Source organism: Anser cygnoides, chromosome 6 (genome assembly GCF_040182565.1).
Source record: "Anser cygnoides isolate HZ-2024a breed goose chromosome 6, Taihu_goose_T2T_genome, whole genome shotgun sequence".
NCBI lineage: Eukaryota > Metazoa > Chordata > Aves > Anseriformes > Anatidae > Anser > Anser cygnoides.
In genome coordinates, this window is record NC_089878.1 from 2,650,459 (window position 1) to 2,659,924 (window position 9,466).

Genomic DNA, 9,466 nt, shown 5'->3' on the forward strand with positions numbered 1-9,466 from the left:
ATCTCAGCTTTTGTTGTTCTGTTCTTTATTATTTGTTTTTGCATCCTTTCTTTTTCTTCTTCCTTTTTTTTTTTTGGGGGGGGGGGGGGGAGGGAGGGAATATTCTTCCTCCTGCTCCTTTCCTGCCTCTCCTTTGTTATCCTTTATTACATTTGCCACCACAGAAAAAGTGGAAAGTAGGGAGAGGAAGGAAGAGAAAGAAAAATGTAGCTAAGAAAAGAAAAGAACATTTCCAAATTTCCTTTTCCAGATCTGGTGAAAACAGTTTTTTCATTAACTTTCAGATCTTAATGATGGCCTTTTATGACCAAAAATCAGCTGAAAATGATTCCAAGCAGATGTGTTTAACTCCTGTTTGGTTACCTAGCTATTTCTGGGGAATCTGGCTTTATCCTTTGACGTAGCCAGAAACTCTGCCAGATCCATTTTGCTCTGAGTTCTCCCTTCTGCTCATCCACTACTACCCATCACACTGAACAGTGAGGAAACTCCTGAACACCCTTTCAGTACTGTTTTGTTGGCCATCTTAGGCTGAACTTCCCCCTTTCATAAGCTTGTCCATGCTAATGCCTCTTCTTGTGTCCCATTTGTTAAAGCATAATGGTGTTTTTATGCAAGAACACGATCTTTTCACTGATACTTTGTGATTCTCTATATTCTACATTCATGGTTACATGAGGAAAAAAACTCATATTGAAGGAGATGCACCAGAAGTGGAATAGCAGCCAGTCTCTGTATCCCGAAGCAGGGGAAGTACAGAACTTTGTAGCACCTGGAAAACTTGCTGAATGGACAAAACCAGACACATTCAAAGCCACTGCCCATGGTCCACAGACAGCAGCTACTTGGTGTTTATGGTAGAGAAGATGATTGCACCAGGCAGCTTAGATTCACAAGCAGAGAGGCTGGTAACAGCCCTGTTGTACAAAGCCATGGCTCTAGGGAGGCAAAAACTTGGCTGTGGGCAGGGAAAAAAGCTGTGTGTGTCATGAGACTGGGAGCTGGGCTGGGGAGAAGGGGAACCTCTAGCAGAGGAGGGGTGGCTGAAGAAGTGATAATAAGAATTATGCTTTCTGGAGAGAAAGGTTCCTATAAATCTGTGGGCTCAGCTCTGCTTTTACCAATCTCTCTTAAATGCAATTTTCCATCTGGGAATAACCTGTAAGGTGAATGTACAGCATAGCTTAGGGCTTTCAAATTAATGTCAGGCAGATAGGTGAGTGTTGTTCTTCATTTCCTCAAATGCAGGATATACCTGGGTGCATGCATTTTTGTCTGTTTTATCTTACCTTGACTGTATTCAAAATAAACTAGAGCTGACAATTACACATATGTGATGTACACTTGAGACCTGCAGTTGTATTTGCAACTCAGCCTAGGGGACTGTAATGCATGTCTTTGATTAATTTTAGTGGTAAAGTGTCCAAATCTCTTACACAGCCTTGCAATGCTCAGCTATAAACAACAGTCATACTTCATTTCAATGGTCCTTCTTACTTTTATTTCACAAAGCATTTGTTGATCTCTGTTTTCAGCCTATCATGCTTCAGAGCTAAAAGGAGCAGCCCTTCCTTTCTGCACAAACGTTTTCCTGGAGAGTTTCTGATGGCAGAAGGTATGCACAATATTTTGGGTATACCCCAAAGCAAATTCCAGGCAGGGAAGAGCTGTGTTTCAGACCGAAAGGGCATCTCTTTGGCGGATGCTGTTAAATAGGCTCTGCAGGAAAGCCTGGAGAGGGTCTGCCCATCCTGGGTGCTGCTGGGGTGGCAGCAAAGCAGGACAAAAAAAAATAAATCAGGAAATGGAGGAGCGCACTTTTAATATCAGTTGGCTTAGTCATTACACGAGCTTATTCTAAAACAACTAGTAGTGTATTGACCACTCCAGAGCCAGAATAAAGCTACTGTGTGCACACAACTGTTGTGACAACAAATACAAAATAATGGCATGAAAGTCTCTTGATGACTGCAGCTTCTAGAAAGCGAAACAAGCAGTGCTAGGCGAGTGTCAGCTTGGAAGGAGGAGTCCTCCCCAGAGCAGCTCCTGCCCTGATGAGGTTCAAGCTGCTCTGGCTCAGGGTACATTTGTTTTCAACCTGTGCTATGGATGAGTGGATTCAGAGCTGGGGGAAGGTGGGCAGGAAGGGATAGGAAACAAGTATTAAGGAAATCCCTCTAAAAATGACCCTGAGCCAGGAATGCCTTTGCTTGTTTTCTTATTGAAAAGCAAATGTTTCAGAAGATGCTTCTTCTGGCCTCATATCATATATATAACAATGTTTTATCTTCCCAGTTACTGATGGGATTCCCAGCTCCTTACAGAGGCTCAGAGATCTTCCAAGGAATGCGATCCTTGAAGACAAAAAGAAATAGAAGAGCAGCAAATATTGCAAGGTGTCATGTGTGACAGCAAACTAACATCACTTCTGCCCTTGCTGAGTGTCCCATGTCCCCGCAGATGAGAGGTGGTAAATGGCCACTGCCCATCTTTCTGTTTTCAAATACACAGCAAACCACTTTCAGAAATTACTGTCATTAAATGTGCTCTTGATCCTGTTCCCTTTCATTTCTTCTTGCTTTCCATTCTTCATTGCTTGTATCTTGTCTGTATTGTGCAATGCCATATTAAGCAGCATGCATTCTATGAAACCCCATATCCTCTGTTTTACAGTTGCTGCAGCCTGCGAGAAGAAGCGCCCATGGAGTGCTGCCGTGTTGCATGTCATGGAGCAGGACAGTGCTGGTACATGTCCCTGGGCTGGGTTGTTGAGGAGAGGCTGAGCACGATGCAGGAGCACCTCCAGGTGTTTCTCCAGGGAAGTCCTCCCCTGGGGCCTCCTCCCTGCCCTGTTAGTGGGTGGTGTGGGGTGACCTTTGGCCAGGGCTGTGAGCAGGGGGACTGGCTGGCAGTCCCTGCAGGTGGGCAGGGAGGATAGTTATAGATTCCCACTTGGGCACCCCGGACATTTTGCAGGGGCACCACTTTGATAGCAGGTATCCCACTGGCACGTGCTTGGAGGAGACACTTCTGTGTGACCCGCATAAGTTACTCATTAGTGCAATTAAGATGTGAAATGTTAAACATTAAATGAGGTAAAGCGAGGATATGAAATCATAAGCAGTGAGTCTGCAGAAAGCAAGGGGGAAGCAGACCTGGGACCTGTCAGAGCTAGGCTATGAGGGAAGCAAGCATGGGCAGGAAGGGGACAATGAGTGCTCCCGCGGCCTGCAGCAGGAATCTGCTACCAACCAAAAAAAGGACAGTGCGATTTTCCATGCAACAGAGACTGGATGTAACTGCCAGGGGAGAAAGCAGGTGGAGAGATTAGATATGCCTGATGCTGACAGAAAGCGTGTTTGTGCCTAATACATCAGAGAAATTGTTCAGAAGTAATTCAGCCATGTGAAAATGTGACCCTTGTAATACTGCGAAGGTCAGAAAAACCTGAGGAGATCCGCTGAGTAAGTGTTGGTCCTGCGAGGAAAAGCTGTCCAGAGACAGCATGCTCATGTTGCCACGTCAGCTTCCCATCAGGGTCCCAGCAGGGCAGAGGCAGGGCAGCTCCTGCTGTCTTTCTCAGTGCTTGCTGCACGCTCTGCTCACATGGAAAACTTGTGTATTGAGGTCCAAACCTGCTCAAGCCTACTTGGCTGTTGGCTCTGTAATCCCTTCCAAGCTGAGTCTAAAAATCACACTGGTCTGGAAAGGTTCATGAAACCTCTGGAAGGGAGTTGGGTCTCCTGTGGGTCTTCTTTCCATGCTGTTTGCTTTGCCTTTTGCTCTGTTCTGAAAATAATAACGTGTAATAACTGCTTTCCTTCCTTCTTGTCAGGGCCAGCTTGGGCAAGAGGAAACAGCAATTTTTCCTACCTGCAAATGCGTCCCTGCTTGGTAGAGTGCCTGTAAATTCAGGAGAGGTGCGTGAGCAGTTTGGGGCAGTCCTGGGGAGTACCAGGTGCTGGAAAGAGGGCAGATGATGTTGCAGAAACATGACAGACAGACAGGCAGGAATACTGTTCATCTGAAGTTCTCCCTTATACTTCCTGAAGATTTAATATAAAAGACCAATCCCATACCCGCTAGAAAATTTGGGCTGAAGGAAAATAAGAGCCTGATGCTCTTCTCAGGCAACTAAAATGCCTTGGGTTAGACCTCTGTCATCCCCTGGCCAGGTAAGCTGTGTGAGGGCAGGCAACTGGCCTTAGACCTGTAGCAAGGAGGTATGGGAGAGGCACTGTGGGTTGGTGCAGGCAGTTTTCACAGTGCCAGCTTGGTGCTCAGCTGCTGTCATGGTAGCATCCAGGGAGACGTTTGTGGGGTGAGCAGCTCTGGAGATTGTCTGAGGCGCTGTGAAGGAGGGGAAAAAGATGAACTGGCAAAAAGTTAATTAAAACTCTTCTGATTATGAGGTGGGATTTAATACTTAAAAAAATGCAGTGTGACACAGTGCAGCACTGCAGCTGAATTAATCATGAATGAGGATAGTAATTTTTAATTTTTGTGTGCATGAGAAAAACACTCAACAGATTTGACAATTAGAGCAGGGTAACAGCATTGCATGGCACAATGTGAAGTAGTTTTTCCCAGTGGTTTTTGAGAGGGAGCTAAACAGATGTGCTCAAATATTTACAAGTGCACAATATTCACATGCTTTTCAAATGCTGACCCCGCTGATTCGCAGAAGTCTGCTTCAGTCTGGAGACCAGCTACTGCGGTGACACAGGCTATTTATCATAAGTAACACAGCGGCACTACTGCCAGCTTCCAGCGTAGTAGTGTGCACAGTTATCTCCTACTCTACTGGCAACGTTATACCACTTCAGCAACCCACCTGTAACACCAAGGCGTCCCACCACAGACCTGCAGCAGTGCGTCCTGGTGGCTCAGCCCTAGCCGGGGCCTGAGGTGGTAGGAGGGGTTCCTGTGCTGCACCACAGCAAAGAGAAACAGAAAGCAGTGGGATCTCTAAGGACTTGGGCTCTGTGAGAGGATTTGAGAGAAACAATCCCCTGAGGTCTGAGTCAAAAGAGAGTCCAGCTCCCTCCTGGTTGGCTGTGCAGGGAGGTCAACCAGCAAACCAATCCCTTCGTGAAAGCAGAGGTGTAGCCTGAGAAGATGCACTCAATACACAGGTGTTTCTTAAGGTTAAACTTGCTTTGTAATGCTTTGTAATATAAACTTGCTAATGTAACTGCGATTTTGCTATAATTAGATTCCAATGGAAAGATTAGATAGCATACATACCTGTGTGCAGTATTGATACCACATGGGTCACCGAGCTGCTTTGTGTCTTTTCTGACAAGCAGCTGCCACAATGCTGAGCTTGAATACTGTAACTCCTATTTAGTTATCTGCTTTAAACTGTTTATTTTCTGTTAAGTAATGATACACAATTTCTCTGACTTGCACACCAAAAATATTCCAGCACATCCAGGCTACTGTGTTTGTTGGGGATCATAGCAATAAATACCTGCTTTGGTCTTGGGGAGTGGTTAGTACAAGAATGAGGAGAAAAGGCAGCATTTCAAATTCAGGGCTTCTCCATTCAGCTTTGTGCTCTGCCCTAGACTCTCTGGTTGACCTTTCGCAAGTCTTGTTCTTTGGAGCACATCATTCACCGGGTAAACTTTGCTGATGCCCTCTGCATGACTCATCCACCCTACCCCACACTGAGAAGGAGTCCCATGACACTTTTTGAGGAATATCACTTGACTTATCTAGTCGCAGTGGCACGGGTAGGTAGCATGCTCCAGCCAGGCAGGGCTCTCCCTTGCTTTTTAGCCAGGCCCAGCCCTTCCTCCAAGTCTCCCATTCCAAATGGCCATAGTCCCTCAGCCCTGACATGGTGAGATGCCATTTTGCGTGTACAATTGACACTGATGTGTGTGAGTGCATCCCCTAATACCTTGTGAGCATTCCTTCTTTGTAAGATGAAGTTCCTACAAACACCACAAAGGAGGCAGCTGGGTAGAAGAGGGAGGCCCAGTAAGTCTCTCCTTTCCCTTCAGGTGAAGTCAGCCATACTGTATTGAACCCTTGGACACCCTAAATTAATAGGTTTCACTGCTGATGAAACAGTTTGGGATTTGATATTGCTCCATATATCAGGCAGACCAGCAGCAGGCCCAAATTTCTCCTTGTACATCCTCATGGGACTTGCATCTTTTCCAGGGTTCTCCCTTGTGTGGTTGATACAGCAAAGGGCATTCTCTGCGCATGCCATCTTCCAGGGTGGTGGAAATGCCTGATTGCTGCCTCTTCATATCCCATCTGACCTGCCAAAATCTAAACTGAGCAAAACGGGAGTATGGACTTGAACTTCACTGCTGTTTGGGAACGCTCTGTAACTGACACATGGAAACATTTGAACTTGTCTCCCTCGCTGAAACTCCACTTAGAGCACACACCTTCCTCTTGTCTGCCTGCCAGCTCCAGCAGGACAGTCACGACCAGTAGAACCACAGCAGATGAGGAGGCAGAGGTCTACAGCTGGACTGACAGGAAGGTAAATGGCACTGGGGTGAAGGGGAGGAGAGCTGGCAGTAAACAGAAAGAAGTAGAGAAGTTAAGAAGATTGATTATATCCTGAATTTGCAAAGTGCAATACAGAAATACAATGCAGAAAATTATATGGTAGTTTAATTTTGAAATTTCTCTCTTTCTACTTTTATTGGGTGAAAACTTAACAAGAATATATCCAATCGAAGGTCTGCGAGGAGTGTGTGTGTGGGGGGGGGGGGGGGACAAGGTCACTGGAGCTGCACCCATTCAGTTCCAGCAGAAAAAGGGACCAGAGGCACAGATTTGACTTCAGCCACAGCAGTAAAAATCAGAGTAGTTCAGCTGAAGTGAGACAAGGGCAGAGCAGTCCTGTAGAGGTCTAGTATTGCATGTTTACACTGTGCAATTCAACAGGGTGAGCCACCAATTATCTGCATCAAAGTGACCACCCAGAGGCCCAGTGTATTTGGCCTCGTCTGTCACTTAACTGCCCCCTGTCATGCTTCAGTTAAGAGCTGACAATGCCAGCTAAGATTGTCCATATCGCCTGCAGCGCAGGGTGTTTCGATGCCTCATTTTCCTTATAAGGAACCCAAAGAAAAGTCAGGTTTGTTCAGCACAGGCGGTATTTGGGGAGGATTCAGGTAAGCCAGATGGCAATGTCAGTGATGGATGGTACAGATACCATAGGGCTATGCCTGAATATCTGAACTGGGAGAGCTGAGCTGCGCTGTACCTCTTTGAAATATTGACTATTGCAGCAGTTGCTTTACACTGTTCAATTGGCTGTGTAATTGCTTTCACAAATTAAACAAAAACAATGGTGAAAATATGTAAAACGTCACCTGGACTGAATTGTGGTTCAGATCCCCAGTGAAAATGAGTTTGGCAGCCTCCCCTCACTACTTATCTGCTTGATTTCAGCCTGAACACTTCTCTGCTCATAAGCTTGAGCCAGTGTTGCAGGTCAAGTTTAGATGTGTTATTGGTGCTGCTGTGAGAGAAGCCCAGCTTATCTGGCACAAGATGGATTAATTAGCCCCCTGTTTTCCAAGCCATCCCAGTTATCCCATGCCTTGTATGCTTTTTGATTTGCTGTGGTTGCTCTCCTGGGTTTGAAGAGCGAATATGCAATGCTGCACTTTCCTCTTGAGCTCACATTTCTTTTCCTTTTGCCTTCTAAATGTGGCAGTTACTCATCTAGTGAAGGCAATCAAGGACATGAGAAAGAGCCACATCATACAATTGCAAATTACCAAGTCAACAGGTCCCTCCATGCTGACCTCTTCTATACAAGCTCAATGGCACAGACAGAAGTCAAGCAAAGTGGACAGCTCCTTTCTCTCCCTCCTCTATTCCCCACGCTTCTAAGGCAGCACTTACAGGGATTTAGCCAACCAGGATTCAACCAGGCACACCTGCATTTCAGTTTATTTCCGCTGCACATTTGTGGAGGCATGACTTTGCTCCATTTTCTTTCTCTCCTTTTCCAACCTGGCTGTGTTACTGGTGCAGTCACCTGGGTTTAGGAGCAGCATACTGCTGCTGCATCTGAAGGAGACCAGCAAGAGACACCATCACGGACCTGGACACGGTTCCTGCAGCCGCTATGATGCTTCTCAGGAATGGAGGTTAGTTTGTCTACTCTTGAATGGGGAGTCTGGTAAAATCTGCTGTCTGAGCTCACTTAGAGATGAGGATTGTCCTCACATCTTGCCTTTGCCAGTGGGTGAGAGGAAGACCTCTAGCTAATGTCAGCCACTGCCTGTTCCTGGAGCCACAGAATGGCTTGGTTTTCTCTTTCTTAAGTGATTTAGATGGGAGGTCTTTCTGAAAGTACTGAGTAAAAGATGGCTTCATTTCAGCAACACTCTCGAAAGCCAAAATGCTTTTAAATGCCGGTTACTGCGTATCCTGAAAAGCATGGGCAGTTGTGAGTTAGCTGACTTGGTTTTGGTTGACAGTGCCCTGTGTAAAGAAGCAAAATGAGATCTCTGCATTCACCCTGAGGAGCAGAGTGACCCAGGTGGCTGTAATACAGTCTGTACTCTCAGTGAAATTCAGGAAGCTTTGGTACCAATGAGAATCTGTGTCGCCAAAGCTGGCATCACCACCAGGCAGCCACAGAGATGCAGTGTGTCAAGCAGGCTGGAAGAGCCCATGTTTCTCATCAGATAGATACAGTAGTGCTTTTAAATACTTTTTAATAGTTTACAAAATTATGATAAGCTCTGCAAGGCCATTTAAAATGGATAATCTTCAAGTGGTATTAAGGATTAAAATGGGTCTGCCTTGTATGCTTTAATGGGCCCCTCACAGGCTATTCAACGTTATCAAAAGGTGATTTTAAGAGTTTGTAATAAATATGTTCCTTTGGGAAAGATTAGGAAACAGGGTGGGATTTGCCATCCTTCTGCTACCTCTAAATTGCTGTGTTCTAACTGAATTAATTACAGTAGGTCTGTCTTGAACTCCAGAGCGCCAGCTCACTTCTGATCTATTGTTCAGTGAAGAGGTTTGTCCTTAGGGGGAAATGTTTGCTCCAAAAGCTAGGGCTATTTAGTATTTGATTATCAGCCTAGGAGAAATTAGACAAATAACTCTCTGGCTTCGTGAACACTTACATGTAGGTTTAACCTTCCCTTCTTGAAGAGTCCTTTAGATTTCAAAGTACAATAAAATAAAGTGTGTCTGCAGAAATCTTATGGGGACCAGGGACTGTGAGAGTTATTTATTCTCAAAGCAGAAATGACTGGCTTCATTCAGAAAGTCTTCCTCAAGCAAACTGTGCTTATCCTGTATAGTGTCCACCTTAGCTTTGCTGCAATCCCAGCCTCTGCCCATGCGACTTTCCCCTCAGAAATGAGAGAAGAAACAATTTAGTAAGAAACTTGGGACAAATGTCGAAATAAATTATTTGACTGGTGTGTCTGTGGAGGTCCCTCTTGAGCAGATATCAGAG

The 9,466-nt window shown here is 45.5% G+C and overlaps 1 long non-coding RNA gene across 1 annotated transcript; it reads left to right on the top strand.

Annotated features, from left to right (window-relative positions):
• The first annotated feature begins 2,410 nt into the window (after positions 1-2,410).
• Positions 2,411-8,660, top strand: LOC106040011 (uncharacterized). Its single transcript, XR_007161304.2, has 3 exons — positions 2,411-3,920; positions 6,175-6,508; positions 8,020-8,660. It is a non-coding gene; the product is annotated as an uncharacterized lncRNA (long non-coding RNA).
• Positions 8,661-9,466: the final 806 nt, after the last annotated feature.